Source organism: Pocillopora damicornis, chromosome 9, assembly GCF_964200805.1.
Source record: "Pocillopora damicornis chromosome 9, jaPocDami1.2, whole genome shotgun sequence".
NCBI classification, from domain to species: Eukaryota; Metazoa; Cnidaria; class Anthozoa; order Scleractinia; family Pocilloporidae; genus Pocillopora; species Pocillopora damicornis.
Window position 1 is genome coordinate 9643961 of NC_142678.1, and position 15623 is coordinate 9659583.

General features: G+C 42.2%; 1 long non-coding RNA gene across 3 annotated transcripts in view; it reads right to left on the minus strand.

The window, feature by feature from the left end:
- Positions 1 to 498: 498 nt before the first annotated feature.
- The window catches only part of LOC149040027 (uncharacterized), a 38113-nt gene continuing 22988 nt past the window's right edge, over positions 499 to 15623 (minus strand). For all 3 annotated transcript variants that reach the window (XR_016179725.1, XR_016179724.1, XR_016179726.1), the window contains 2 exons: positions 756 to 856; positions 499 to 643 (listed from right to left, as the gene is read on the minus strand). This is a non-coding gene — a long non-coding RNA (uncharacterized LOC149040027). The remainder of the gene's footprint in view (positions 644 to 755; positions 857 to 15623) is intronic.

Here is a 15623-nt window from a genome sequence, read left to right on the forward strand (position 1 = left end):
AAAAAATGTTTTAGGAATATCATAACCAATTGTAAATAAACATCATTCCTTTTTTTTCCAAACTCGTTTATTTTGTCTACTTATTTTTTTCATTCGTGATTATGATGAATGAAAAAAGGACTCATAAAAAAAACTTCTTTCATACTAAAAAATTTTTTAAATCCCATTAAAAAAAAAAAACAAATTCTCCTACAACTCATTCGACAAACAATCCAATTCATTCAACAAAAACCTTTTTTACAAATCAACAGGAAAAAACCTTCCTCTTCTTAAAGAAACAAGACACAGAAAATCTCACAAAAAACAACGGGGGAAAAAAACCGTGATTGTATTTCATCAAATCATTGAAAAAAAACCATCAAATGAATAAAAAAAACAACCTCAAATCAGATAAGACATTGCACAACCTTCCCGCCCGCAAGAACAGAAGCAACCACGTGCAAGAAAAAAACTGAATCAACAACAACAAAAACTCATAAAAGGACTCATCAAAAACAATTTTCTTCAATCAAACAAAACTTCTTTTAATACAAAATAACATTTTTTTTTACAATGAATTTTAAAATAATAAAACGAAATAAATAACAACGCCTCCGTATGTAAAACAACGCTTTGAACAGCGCTTTGACATCAACTTCATTTACTAAAAAAAACAAATTCGCACATTAAAAAAAATTTTTATTCACTAAAAAAAAAAAATTCGCACAATAGAAATTTTTTTTGGTTGTCATCTTATCATAAAAATAAAATTTTACCTTATTTCTCTTTACTTTGAAAGAGCATGCAAGTAATGATTCATCTTGCGGTATGACGACTTCGTTTAACATGTCGTCATCGAACACATCCATTTCACTCGCTAAAAAAACAAAAATATACACGTTTCATGTCATCTTATCGCAAACACACACGTGTAAAAATATAATCTCATCTTACCCTCACAATCCCAGCTCCCCAGCTCCCCAGCTCCCGGCCATTTACTCAACAGTCATGCCCAAATATTTCATTCTTACTTGCTTACTTTTTCCGTTTATTTCATTTATTATTTTACTGGCCGTGTGCCAGTACTATAAAAAATTTTGTTTTTCTGAGGAGGAGACAGTGATGAATTGGCCGCGCTCACAACAAACTGATAGTGTGAAATCCTCGGAAAAAATCCCGCGGTTGTCGGTCAGTAAAATAATAAGGAGTAAATGGTAAATGGCCGACGCGCTTGCAAACCGCTTTTGTCCCATTGAACTAGTGCTCAGGCGCCCACGCGGTTTTTGTGACGTCATCAGAATGAATGCAAAAATACGCGATTCTGATTGGTCCATTTGTACCAAGTGATCAAAATACTCGATTCTGATTGGTTACACGCTATATAACCACACTATTACTACTAAAGCCACCCGGGAAACCTGATAGGGGAAAAAGAAAGCCCAAGCAAACAAAGAAACGGTTCAACTGTAAAAATTGTGGACAAAATCGTGAGCCCCAGAAATGTCCAGCATGTAATCAGATTTGCCACAAATGTCAGAAAAGAAACCATTGTGCATAAATGTGCCTTTCAAAGCCAAGGGACAGCTCTAAACTAGTAGACGAATGCAAGTTGGATGATTCAGAAAAGGGTAAATTCTTCATTAGTGTGTTAGGAACTAATTCATGTAAACAGAAAGACTGGATACAAAATGTGGTCATCAATTATCTCCAGCTGAACATGAAATTGGACACTGGTGCCCAATGTAATGTTTTTCCAGTTCCTCAAGAAGTCTCTGGCCGAAAGAAGAGATTTTATAAAGATGAATGCACTATGCTTAGGCTTTCTGAAATGGGGACACATGAAAAGAGTTTGTAGAAGATTAGTTTGCAAAACTTGCAATGGCTTCCACCCAACTTCCCTTCACAGCGATCCTGTTCCCATTGAGACCAAGTGAAATATTCATCCAAGAAATACCCCAGAGGCAACCTCACACCATGTTAACCTTTGCAATATGAAGAATGTAAAGCTATCCTGCATGCATTCCCTCATAGTTCCCGTATGGATACATCATAGAAAGGATATCAGCAAGCAGTTGCTTATCTGTACCCTTTTGGACGAGCAGTTTGATGCTTGTTTTGTGAAGGAAAATCTTCTAATAGGATCAGGTGTGAACGGACCCAAAGTCAAACTGAAGCTATCAACAGTCCTTTCAGAGAAGGTTATCAAAAGCCAGAGGATCAGAGGCTTTGTTGTACATGGCTATAACAAAGATGTAGAAATTCGTCTGCCCAAAAGCTACTCAAGATCCTCTATACCAGCTAGGAAGAATCATCCCAAGACCTGAATCTGCTCTGATCTGGCCTCATCTTCAGAATATTTCAGAGATCATGCCCTTAAACAAAGACGTGGGAGTTGGACTTCTGATTGACCTCAACTGCTCTTGAGCAATTACGGCACTGGAGGTATGCCAGGAAAGGGAGATGATCCACATGCTAAGAGAACAGCCCTTGGATGGGGAATCATTGGTGCTATAAGATCATTGAGGGAATAGGATTCTGAAATTGAGATTGACATTGCATGAAACCGCATCATTACCTGTGAGGTTCAAGCAACACCAAACAGAGAGATGTGCCACTTTCCATTCAAAACACAAGTTAAAGAAATGATCAGCCCTAGCGATGTGTCCAAGATGTTTACTCTCAACTTTAACAAACTTCAAGCTCACAAGAAACCCTGTCCGTTGAAGACAGAGCTTTCTGAGAATAGTGCATGAAGGAATCCATCAATTGTCAGACGACTATTATGACATGCCACTGCCTTTGTAAAATGAAAATTTGGAGCTGCCAAATAACAAGGAGCTAGCCCTAAGTTGCCTTAAAAAGTTAAGATGAAGGTTGTGAAGTGACGACCAGTTCAGAAAGGACTACTGCAGCTTCATGAAGGACATCATATCTAATGGTTATGCAGAGAGAGTTCCCATTGATGAAATATTGACAACTACCAAACAAGTGTGGTACATTCCACATCATGGAGGTTATCATAAGAAGATACTGGGAAAGAAAAGAGTTGTGTTTGACTGCAGTGCACTATGCGATTGTCAATTTCTGAATCAAGAACTATTCCAGGGCTCAGTCTATTGACCTATTGTCTATTGGTCCAGAGCTATTGAATGTGCCCTGGGTGTTTGTTGGTGCATAGAATCTGACACACTCCAGTTCAGGATCACCTTACCAGATAGACCTCTATCAAGAAGGGGAATCCTGTAAACTGTCAGTTCAGTATTTGACCCCCTTGGCTTCGTTGCTCCATTCATTTTGGTAGGGAAGCAGATCCTGCAAGAGCTGTGCTGTGATAGTGTAGGCTGGGATGATGCAGTTCCTGATGACTTGCGACCCAAATGGGAGAAGTGGAGAGCAGAACTTCCCATTTTAGAAAGACTCAGAGTACCAAGATGTTACAAGCCTCAAGAGTTTGATGAAGTTAAGAACGTAGAGCTGCACCATTTCCTGGACACCTGTCAGAATGGCAATGGGCAGTGTTCCTACATGTCATTGGTTGATGACATGAACTGCATCCATTGCTCTATGGTGATGGGAAAGTCATGGGTAATGCCCCTTAAGCCAGTGACTGCACCCAGACTAAAACAGACTGCTGCCATCGTCTCATCGAAGATCAGTCACATGCTGCAGAAGGAGTACACAAAGATACAAGAAATTTTCTAGACCAACAGTAAGATGGTGTTGGGCTACATTGATGATGACACCAGAAGATTCCAGGTCTTCATTGGCAATTGTGTCTGAAGAGACCTGACCTGGCTGCTAGGGCCTAGGAACTATCATGACTGCTGACCAGCTCAACGGAGTCAGCCATTTCGTGTTTACCCTCTTGTTACATTCAAGGAAATATGTATTTCTCTATCTACATTGGATCGGAACTCTACTTACTGATTTATTATTGTAAGTTAGCCATCTTACATTGCATATCATCTCTAGGTATATGCATCGTTTTTATTGTGAGCTTATAAGGACTGTATTTTAGTATAGTCCGGTTGTTATTTATATCATAGGACTCCTTCATTGTTTGATTAAAACCATGTCAAGCAATGAGGAGTGTATTTCTTCATGAAGGAGTCATAGTCATTGTTCAATGTACCGTATTCGACTGCATGTTTGCAACAGGGGTGTCTCAGAGGTGCTTGCCATCGCTCTGCTCAACAATCACGGACTAGCTCACAAAATTCTTACATTTCCCACACCTCCTGCACTGCCCCAGGCCCAGGCATCACAAGGCTCAAAACTCGAACAGCCAACAATTGATGTTGGCATTTCCATAGAGGAGTAGAACATCTTTGTTTGCAGGTGGGAAGTATTCCAATCAGGATCTGACATGGACGGCCCATCTACCCCGTCCCAATTGTTCCAATGTGTAGGACCTACACTTGGCGACAGCCTACTAAAGGCCAACTCACACGTCACCTCGCAGCCACTCAAAGACCTTCTCCTTGCCATGCGTTCACCAGCGGTGATCCCGGTAGCCACCTATGTCTTATGCACCAAACTTCTTCAGATGCACCAAGAATGGGATGAAGCGTTCTGCACCTTTTCCACACAAGTATGTGCAAAATGCCCTACTCACGTCAAACCTTTCAGCACTGTCAGCCTTCCAATGCTACGAGAAGACCCAGACCAGTCCTACCCTTACCCCATCCCAAGTGGATCAGAATAGAGAAGCCACATGCCCTGAATGTATGGGCTCCTTCAAGGTCTTTACATAATGAACATGTGGGTGGAATACGAAACTGCACCAGATATGCATAAATTGCTACAGGGTGCGACGATGCAAGATACGCCCACAACTTGCCACTGTTCAGGCCATCAAGTCAGAGCCTATTTCTCAAGTGACAGTGATACACCATTCATGAGCATCTGCACGCCACAGAAACAATGAAAGTGCAAGCTGCATGACGAACAGAACCACGCCACTAAAGGTGAATGGTGGCAGGCCCAACTCAAAGACCACCCAACACCTGAAGGCACACAGAACAATAGTGGGACGAACCGCCTCAATGCGACACCCGCACCCCTGTCAACCAATGCCAATCGGTTCATCAACAATGGCCGTGAAGGACTACAAACTTCCAGTCATGCCACGTGCTCATGTCCCCAGTGAACAGCCCCACCATTACGTCCTGCTGAGCTGCCATTTCCTTGCATCCCAGAAAACAACAAACGGATGAAAACCTGGCTCCTCGAGAGATACACATCATCAACCTTCAATACCTGCCCTCACCGGGCATTGCCATACATGGATGGCCCACCTATTGAAAAACATGTGAACCCCACTGCCACACCAAAGGCATTGCATACTCCAGCAACCATACCCATCTACTAGCAAAAGAAAGTGTATGAGGACCTCCTCTGCGACGAAGCACTTGGAGTAGTTGAATGCATTCCATACAGAGAACCAGTGACATGGTGCCACCGTCTGGTGGTCAACAGGAAACACAACAGTTCTCCCCGTTGGACAGTGGACCTCTCCTCTCTCAATAAGTTCTACCAACATGAAATGTTTGCCATGGAATTGGCTTTTTACCTAGCCCGTCAAGTACCAAAGGACACTTGGAAGACAGTGACTGACACCTGGAATGGCTATAACAACGTCCCGCTGGGCACATCTGCTCATCATCTGAAAACATTCATCACACCTTTTGGTTGCTGGCGCTATAATAGCACTGATGGCTACAATCGGCAATTCGATGCCATCCTTTCAGAGTTTGAACGAAAGGAGCATTGCATAGAAGACACCATCCACTACGACACAGATTTAAAACATCATTGGTGGAGGACCATCGACTTTCTCACTTGGGTAGGACAGTCTGGCATTGTATTAAACACAGATAAGTTCCAATTAGCCCAAAAGTCAACTTTGCAGGCTTCAGGCTATCGGACACAACAATCAAACCCCTCCCAAAGTACTTTGATGCCATCAGGGACTTCCCCACCCCAGCATCCAAAACAGACATCAGAAGCTAGTTGGCCTTGTCAACCAAGTGACAAACTACACACAACTGCATGATACTATGGCACCTTTCAAGCCGTTCTTGAGCCCACACCACAAGTTCGCATGGTCCCCTGAGTTGGAAGTGGCCTTCCAAACATCCAAAAAGAGCATCATCGAAGGAGGGTCTGGATGGGGTTTAGTGTCAAGTGTTATTTGGCCGTTTTTTTTAATGTTTAGTGTTGAAATGGGTAAAATTTTAATGTTAAGCGTTTAAAAAAAGTTTAGTGTTAAGTGTTAAAAGGTATTAGAACAGCGATTTCACTCAATAAAGGTCAATAAAAGTTTTACAGAGAAAGCAATAATATTAGAAAAAAGGACTAAGATTTGTTCAAACTTAGCTCTTATGATAAAGGCGTGCAAACTAGAAACAAAAGGAGAAGAGTCTGCGCAGAACTAACCGAACTGGTCAGCATGCATACTTTGTACTCATGCGCATAAGTTCTGTAGACATTCTGTGGTCAGCGGTTTTTCAGCAGACTTCTGCATGCAAAATGGCCGCCTCGTCCGCATCGGCAGGAATTGCGGAAGTATTGATCAGCTTTTATAGATGTGGCGAGGAAGATGCTTTTGAGAGACATCGCAGTAGAATTCCAGTCGGTATAGACCAAAGAAATCTAACGGATGCCAGGAAGCATATGATCAACTTTCTTGGTATTTCGCAAATGGCTACGTCGCTGGGTATGGGAAATTTCGAGCTGAAACTGTACCGGCTGGCCAGGAGTGCTCACGGGAAAACGAAGAATTTACGTATCCTTACGCAACAACAGTGGGAGATGGAAGTGCCACTCCTTGTTTCTGACAAAACCCAAAGTGAACTCAACAGCAAGTAGACAACTGATCTGTCGAATTCATAAAGTGCAGGAAAAAGTTTTGAACTAATGATAAATATAACCACAACATATGTATTAGAAAATTGGGGGTTACAAATTATCCTTATTCGATCTTAGAAAAGGATAATTACTTTGAAGGTTATAAGTATGAAATACTAAAGTAAAATTTCCTCTTTTTCATCTTTTTTAAGTACATGTGGTACAGAAAATAATTAATTGGTCAGACAAGAAAATGGTGCTTGTACCGGGTGTGAAGCAAACTCCTAAAGAACCTCTTGGTACTTCAACAAGTTCTTCAGAAGATAAAGATCCAGAAATTGCCATCATAGACAATGAGCCTGGAGCATCAGATTCTGCAAGAAATAGAAGTAGGAAAAGAAGACAAGAATGTCTGGAAGATAAAGAACTAGTTCAAAATATTTTGCAAGACAATAAAGTTGTGAGAAATGTGCGTCAGAGGCATGAATTAGATGAGCTTCAAGCAGGTAAATTTTAATGAAATAGGTGGTTTTTGAATTTCTACTTTTACTTGTACTTTTACCTTTACTTATGTGTTTACTTTTATCTCGCTTAGACTTAGGGAAGCGTGCTGGAAGCTCAGCTCTTAATGAGGTGAAATTTACTTGTGGAGTCTGCAAGAAACCGTATTTTATCAGTACTAAGTCCAGCAGAACCACCCAAGGGAAGGTCAATTACTTCAAAATCAGTAAGTTTAAACAAATATTTTTAATTTACCAATATCATTACGGCAGATCACATGTTTCAGTACTCAGAATAAGAAAAAATAATAATTCCGAGTGTATTTAGGTGATAGTAACTCTGGTCTTTTGTATTCAGCTGATCTTTTAAAAGACTAATGAATGTTTATAATTAAGTTGAACTTCCCTTATCACTTTTTCAATAATCCCCATCGTGGAGAAATGTAAACCTAGGAATACACTGTTCACCTTTGCTAAAAATTTGTCCTTTGTAGCACATTTCAATAAGTGCCAAAGAAATTACGAGAAAGCACAGCGTTTAGTGAAAAACAACCACACCCTGGACAGCCTTTGGAAAAAAGGAAATTGTGAACGACTTTCTTCAGCATCAAGCAGCAATTCCATGTCAAAAGATGAGCAGGAGGACTTTACTGGTGCTGATGCCATAGAAACAGGCTCTGACAAGTAAAAACCTTACTGAAGAATTTATTGTTGTATAAAAGAACTTTTTTTTAGATGAAAATCTAGATTATTATAGAACTCATGCATAGACATGTCATTACCATGTACCAATAGATAATATTTGTTGTACACACAAAGATTGTTTAGCTTTTTCCTTAGATCTCAAAACCAATGTCTTTGACCAGCATTTGTAGTACTGCTGATAGAGTCTTAATGCATAGTTTTTGTTGATATTTTGAACTTAATGAAATAAAGCAGTTTATGTTTTTCAAATTGATGTTTGCACGTGTGTTTCATGTGTAAGAAGAAAATCATATTTTGCCAAAATATAATTGCATGGCAGTTAGCAAATGGTGGAACTACTAAAAACAATTGGCATTTGTATCATGATACCAAAAATCCATTACAAAGTTTAATATCTGGAGTATTCTCCATTGCTTGTAGTGTCCCAATGTTATATATGTTCTTCTTTGTTCCCCTTTTGAAATTCCTGATACTGGCTGATACTGTGAACACAATGAACAATGACCAGAAATGAATCTATATGTTGCGAAAACTATAATACATGTATGTGATAATTTCCTTATACAGTGATAGTGTTTACCTAAACGAAGATTTGGAAGAATCCGCAGACTTGTCTCAAAGCCATGATGAGACTGTCAGTTCATGTATTGAATCATGGGATGAAGAAACACATTGTGCTTTTGATGAAGCTGGCTATGTTGACCAGAAAGATTCAACACAGGATCCGGAGGGTCATGTGATAAGCGATGCGAACGTGGATGATGACTTGACATGTTTAACTTGTGAGTGTTTATGTAACTAGAAAGATGGAGGACAGATGGTCCATTTGTGTTTGATCTTGTAGTTTCTATTGGCTCCAACTCTAAGCTTGCGAGTTTTGTTGAGGTTGCTTACGTAATGGGGAAATGTTGTTGCACTATAATTTATGAGAATTGACAAATTGTTAGCATTGGTCTGTGTGTGGTCTTTGCGCATTTAGACGTTTGTGTACGTTTATTCTTCTAGGTGTGTGGAGAATGCCCATTCAGTTGCTATTAAACTCAACCAACTTCTTGAGAAAGGAAAGATCCCGGAAGACTGTCTCTACTACAAATTTATTGACAACACTACATCTTTCGCTCCAGTTGATCCTAAGTCTGCTTCAGATTTCACATGGGACCGAGATGTGTGCGAGTTTTTTGACACTATCAAGTATCTCGGAGGTAGTCGGACACGAAATTTTGTGAGAGGGCCTGGTTTCTTTGGAACTGGGAGAGGGGGACTGAAAGAATTCAACACATTTTCTGATTTCAATCTTTGCGGTCCGTCAACAAATTCGTCAAAACGCTTTCAAGCTGGTTATACTACAGCCAGTGGGGTGATAAAACCGCATCTATTGTCCTTGTATTCCTTTGCCTTCAATCGACAAGCTGATTTGCCAGCGCTTGTTTCTACAGACAAGTTAAACATTATACCATTGTCACAAGCTATTGATGGAACTGCATTAAAACCTGGCCTGGAATATGATTCACTTCAGAAAATGGTGGTTGGGCTAACAACTCAAATAGACCAAAATAATTTCAGCAGCAACTCCATTTCTGATCCTGAGGAAATAAAAAAAAAGCTCTTAACAAGCGCCGAAGTGGTCGTAGGTACATCACTGGACAACGGCTCATCAATTCCAGTTGGTGTGTACTATCGCCCCAAATCAGTAACTGGTGAAGAAATCCTCAAATCTATACAAGACACAGCTTAGACCTTGCAAACTTGCCAAATGTGTTTGAAGCTCCAGGCGTCTGTAAGTCAAATTGTATCAAATGACATGCCCTCTTGCTTTAGCAGCTGTGATGAGTGTCTTAAGCTCAAATCTGTTTGCTCAGCCTGTAAACAAAATGGCCAGGTCTCACACATTCCTTCCTTAAGGGCTTGTAACCGGTGTTTAGAAAAAGGACTAAAGTGTAACAGGTTTCTTGCTGCAACGGTAATTACCGATTGTGAAGAGTGTAACAAGAAGGCGTTGTCAAATCTACACTCTATGGCCGAAGATGGTACATTACCTATTGAACTTTCGCTTCTTGTCGCCCTGCCAGATGTGGTTCATCTTGGCAAGAGTATGAAATGCAGCTGGGCCAACTGGTTCATTGATCTTGAGGGCGCGAAGAGTAGTCTAGTTCTAATTCGAACACTCCGCGATTCTGCTGGCCCTGATGTACATAAGAAGTTACGAAAAATGCTGACCCTGGACTGCGTAAGGAATAAAGATCGGATGGCTGTAGAACCTATCGTGCGCCTTACTAGAACCTCGGTACTAGAGGTACTGAGAGGAATAAGTTTGGTCGTCCACACAATAGTTCCAGAAAAGTATCGCTTTTGGAAATCCAATCAGAGTGGGATATGCAAAAGACCCATTGCGATTGAAAGTGGGGCTCAAGGAAAAGTGCTTGTGTTAGACTATGACTTCGAATCTCAAGAGGCTCGTCTCGTGGAATTACGTTTGCATCAACCAGTTGATGTTCACGTTCAGAAAGAGACATTCAAGGATGCAAGGGACCTTTGTTTTAGCAGTGGTATAGTTTTCGTTTCTGAAAGAGGATCTGGGGCAATCCGTGTTATTGACTTGGAAGGCAAAGTACGTTTAAAGCCGGAGGGCCTGAAATCGCGAGCAGAACTACTTTCACAGCTGAGTCGTTTTAGTTTATCACAGGATGGCACAGTGCCAATTCTTCGGAAGCGACTCGCAACACATTTAAAAGCTTTAGCTGCACAAGTTAAGAACCCAGAAATCATCCAGCTTAACACGCCTTTAGTAAAACCAACGTCAATTTGTGTGGCGAGTACAGACATCCTTTTGTGTGCGGATGACGAGCACCAAAGGATTATTCAGTTGGAAGTAAGCTGCAATGGAGTTGCTGTCGTTGGTACTAGCATGCGAGAAATACATTATCCCGATGGCGTTTCCAGTATTGAATCTCTTTGTGTGTGGAGAGGGTCTGCATACTTGGCTGCATCTGGTAATGCAGGTGGGTTATACGATTGTGACCTGGCAAATTCAAACGTCAAACAGCTCCTGCAGAATTCGTCTGATTCATGCAGTGAAATCAAGAGGCTGTGTCATTATGGCGACGTAATTGTGTTCACTGACATCGTGGATAGGAAAGTCAAGACCTTCGATCCGAAAACCTCAACTGTTAAAACATTGATGGGCACTGGAAAAGAAGGAACTAATGATGGAACTGGTGAAACCTGTACCTTTGCGCAAGTCCACGGAATATGCAGTTTCCAGAATACTATATTGGTGTCGGACGTAGCTGCTGGAACGGTAAAAATAGTTTCACCGCTTACTGGGACTGTCCTTTCTTCAAGCCCTTGGGAAGCTGTACGACAGTTTTGGAATTGGTGCTCATACCATAGACGCAGTATCACTATCCCTTCAAGATGCTGTGAACAATGTTTCATCAGTGAACGAATATGTTAAAAGCACAGTTGCTACAGTTAAACAGCACTACAACATGAAAGAAGCAGCAGCAACAAATGGTCCCCAAGGAACTGTGTCAAAGAAATCTCAAGTCTCGTTAGAACTCCTTGAACAAGGTATGGCATGACTGCAAAATAACTTGAAGAACATAAATGAGGATTATGTTGGTGACGTTGACCTCCGTACATTACTGACCACTATAGTTGAAAACTTTCATGCAGTCTCCCACTTCAAAAACGAGACTTTTACAGCTTTACAGTATGCTCGAGACTTTGGAACAATTGCAAAAGAATCATTAAAAAGAACAACAAAATGGAGTGCCAAATACATTACACATGACAAATCGTTTTATCCAGTTCCAACATCTAGTATGGAGTTGGCAGATGTTGAAGTGATGAAGTCTCCAACAGCTGCAAGGATAGATCCTCTAATTGAAGTAGCGATGAAGGAGTTGGTGGATAAATTTCGTCCCGTGAGGCAGAGAACAGTGCGCAGTGAAACCACAAAAGACAAAGCCGGAGCTCTCCCACCAGCAGTGTATTACACTCAACCTCCTCATACCAAAGTAATGTTCCACAACGACCCAACTGTTGAAGGAGAAGTAATGGAACAAATTACTCCGCATATCATAGATGACGATGGGGACTCGCACGCACCCAGTATCACGTTTGTGGATGATAGCACTATTGAAATAGTTGCTGTTGTTGAAGTGCCAGATCAAGAGGATGAATACGACACTGACTCAGGCACCGACGTGGATGATGACGATCATGACTCCTACCCCCACACAACAACACTCACCAGGTCCGGGCGCGCCATTCGCGCTCATTTTCGCCTTGACTTGTAGAGTTTGCACTTTTGGGTCTGCGCATATACATTACCTTGTGATGAATCTGTGATCAAGAGTTAATTGCATAACAACCCGTAAATAGCGCCACCTTGGACCCTGGAAAGCAAACGATGAAGAGGTAGACCTAAAGAGACTTGGAGACAAACCGTAAAGAAGGAAAGGGGGAGTTTAGATTCAAGGCTTGCTTGCTGCTAATACATGTGGTAAGAAACAAGAGGATGGCCAGTGAGGATGCAACAGCCTTTTCCTGGTAAGTAAGAGGAGCATGATGATGATTAAATAAACAAATTGTTCAAATGAAAGTTTGCGAAAGTGTGATAACGACAGAGGAAAATTTTAATTGTTAAGCATAATGTACCCTTCTGCAGAGAAATAGTCTCCAATGATTTTCCATGATAGAGACATAAACAATGAACAACACAAAATTGCAATCAAAATGACACAGTATGTAAATCAATTGTAGCTGATTCCATATTGAATGCCCGCGTTTATCGTTATCAGTATCTGGCGCATTTTTTAGCCGTTTCTCGTTACATTTGTATCAATTTTAGTGTTTCAGAGGATTTTTTAGTGTTAGATGTTAAACAGCCCAAAATTTTAATGTTTGATGTTATAGAAGGTAAAATTTTAGTGTTTAGTGTTTTCGAGATACCCCCATCCAGACCCTCTTGAAGCTATTCGTGAGGGTGTGGAGATCTTCAACTTGAAAAGATGTACTTGCCTCTGCCCCAATTTGTCCAGCCGAGGCATAGGGTACTTCCTGCTTCAACAACATTGCACTGCCCCTCTGGAGTACCCAATTGTTGCCAGGGTGGATGGAAGATCACCCTTGCGGGCTCATGGTTCCTCTCCTCTGAAGAGAAGCAATACACAGCTATCGAAGGAGAAGCCCTTGCAGTGGTGTGGGCTCTTGAGCAAACATTATATTTCACCCAAGGATGTGACAATCTCATTGTCATTACTGACCACAAACTGCTGGTGAAAATCTCTGGCGATCGGACTCTTGATGAGATTTCAAATTCAGGATTCTTCAGACTAAAGCAGAAGACCCTACCATGGCACTTCTACATCGTACACCGCCACAGACAATGCAATCAAACCACTGATGCCACCTCCAGACACCCTTCTCCATCAGGCTCTGTAAAAGATTTCACACTTGGGACTCCAAGCAACCCCAACATGGCTGAGTTAGCACTGATGGCTACCATTTGCAGCCATGCTGAAGAAGCCACTAATATCCACTGGTCCCTGATTGCTGATGCGACTGCCCGAGATAAATCTTTAAGCCACATCCTCACTCTGCTCGAGACTCAGGGTAACATAGCCAGCAGTGACCCATGTCTGTACATCAATCTATTCACAAGACGGTGTACTGATGTACAACGACCGTGTTGTGGTACCAGAATCCCTCTGCCACAATGTCCTACAGCATCTTCACTCAATGGAACAACGCACAAGGGCTATTGTCTACTGGCCTGGTATGTCGAAGGACATTCAAGAGACAAGAAACAGATATGCCAAATGCAACTGCAATGCGCCATCACAAGCAGCCACACCACCAAAACCCTCCACACCCCCATCCACTCCATTTGACAAAATCTTTGCCGACTTCTTTGATTACAGTGGCCCCCATTACCTAATTGTGGGAGATCACCTCTCAGGATGGGTAGAAGTGCTAAGCTCTACCTCAGGAACTAACCTAGGAGGATCCCCTGGCCTGGTCGGTCACTTACCCAAGTTTTTCACCACCTTCAGTGTACTAGAAGAACTCTGGAGCGATAGTGGCCCATAATTCACAACATCAATCACAGAGAACTTCCTCCAGTCTTGGAATGTGCAACATCGTGTGTCATGTGCAACATCGTGTGTCATCCGCAGCCTCACCCTTATCCAATGGTAGAGCCAAAGTAGCCGTTAAAGCTGCTAAGAGGCTCTTGATATCTAATACTGGCCCAATGGGAAGCCTAGACCAGGACCGCTTCCTCCAAACAATCCTGCAGCTTCGTAACACCCCCAGCCGCAACTGCAACCTCTCACCTGCTGAAATCATCTTTGGATGCCCCCAATGGGTCTCACTCTCATTCGTTAACCACTTGCAGAAATTCTCAAACCTACATGTCCGACCACTTTGGCACAACACATGGACTGCAAAGGAAGAAGCTCTACAGACCAGGATCTCCTAAACCACCAAGAGTTTATGACCTCACTCGTGTCCGCTTCGACCATTGGCCACTAGCGACCGGGTGTTCCTGCAGAACCAACAGGGCCTCCACTCCAACAAGTGGGATAGGTCAGGACTGGTTGTAGAGTCAATGGGCAACAACCAGTACAGGGCAGTACAGGGTGAAAGTAGACAGATCACAACGACTGACACTAAGAAACCGCCGCTTCTTGCAAGTGTACACGCTGATTGCCAACGAACTACAACCTGCCATGACATCACCACCTCTCTACAGCGCGCTGGGACCTGTGAAGGCAGCACCAGCACCCTGTGAAGACTGCACACGCAACATCTCTCCCCTGCCGCCTACAACCATAGAGCTACACCCCACACAGATACCCATACTTGACCCGCCACTTGACAGGGCAGATTCTGGAGCAACAATGCAAGAACCACAGCCCCTCTCTTTTCGCCTCAACACGGCCACCCGCACCGTGAATGGCGACCACTGAAACTCTATGAACCCAGGCCAATGGATAGAACACTGAGTCCAGCAACCCCCATCAGGTTCCTGGACTAGGGGGGATGAAGAGACTTGACCTGGCTGCCAGGGCCTAGGAACTATCATAACCACTGACCGGCTCAAGGGAGTCCGCCACTTTGTGTTAACATTCCTGTTACATTCAAGGAAATATGTATTTCTCTATTTACGTCGGATCTGAACTCTACTTACCACTTTATTATTGTAGGTTAGCCATCTTACATTGCATATAGAGACTGTATTTTAGTATAGTCCGGTTGTTATTTGTATTGTAGGACTCCTACATCGTTGTATAATTAAAACCGTGTCAAGCAACAAGGAGTGTATTTCTTCAGTGTCTAGGAAATACAAGAGCAAACATTCTCTAAACAGTGGCACTATGTTGGAACAAAATCTAATCCTGCAGATATCACCTACTGTGGTGCTGGGGCCCAAAAGCTAACCAACAACCCTTTGTGGTGGAATGGGCCAGGTTTTCTCTGGAACTCACTTAAGGACTAGGATTCTGTAGACAACATCCCCTCAATCCCTCCTAGGGATCTGGAAGTCAAGAACGTTTCTGTAAGAGCAACCCAGATCCAAGA